The sequence below is a fragment of the Propithecus coquereli genome, unplaced genomic scaffold (genome assembly GCF_000956105.1).
Source record: "Propithecus coquereli isolate 6110/MARCELLA unplaced genomic scaffold, Pcoq_1.0 Scaffold241, whole genome shotgun sequence".
Classification (NCBI taxonomy): Eukaryota; Metazoa; Chordata; class Mammalia; order Primates; family Indriidae; genus Propithecus; species Propithecus coquereli.
Window position 1 is genome coordinate 732584 of NW_012147964.1, and position 1043 is coordinate 733626.

Below are 1043 nucleotides of genomic sequence, written 5' to 3' on the forward strand. Positions count from 1 at the left end.
AGTGGCATCATCATAGCTCACTGCAGCCTCAAACTCCTGGGCTCAAGAGATCCTCCTGCCTCAGCCTCCCGAGTAGCTGGGACCACAGACGCCACCATGCCTGGCTAATTTTTTCTATTTTTAGTAGAGATGGGTTCTCGTTCTTGCTCAGTCTGGTCTCGAACTACTGGCCTCAAGTGATCCTCCTGCCTCAGCCTCCCAAAGTGCTGGGATCACAGGCGTGCACCATTGTCTCCAGCCCACTTGACATTTCATACCCTCTAAGACCTAATAATATTGATCGTTGGATCTGCTTCACACACGGGCCAGGGGAGAGAGTGAAGTCAGCGGGGCTGGTCCCATGTTTCTTTCTAAGTAATCACTTTGACAACTGCCCTAAGACTTCCTCCTATTGAATCCACTCACACGACACCCAGAATCTCCTGGAACTTTCTGGGCTCTGAGGCTGTGGTTTCTTCTGATTTTGTTTCTTCCTGATCTAACCCTGATCCTGTCTGACTGATGTGAAATGACACTTCCAAATTATATTCAAGAGAGGGGCTGCGAGGGGTAGAATGAGAGACAGAGAGAGATGGACAGAAAGATGGAGATAGAGATATAGACAGGTAGTTTTGGGGGGTGGAAATAATAATGCAAATGAAACAAAATGTTACCAATTGGTGAATCTGCATAAAAGATAAAATGAGCATTGTTTGTATTTCTCTTATTCATGTAACTTTTCTTCCAATTTGAAGTTATTTCCAAATAAATAACTTTTTAAAGAAGCTGCCTATACAGGCTATCTCAAATTCTTCACTACTTTCTCAAGCCACTCTGGTGCAATGCAATCCATTCATGCAACTCAAAATATGAATAGCCCTTGTAAAACCACCTATCCTAGCACTCTGGGAGGCCGAGGCAGATGGATTGTTTGAGCTCAGGAGTTCAAGACCAGCCTGAGCAAGAGCGAGACCCTGTCTCTACTAAAAATAAAAAGAAAGAAATTAGCTGGCCAACTAAAAATATATAGAAAAAATTAGCCAGGCATGGTGGCACATGCCTGT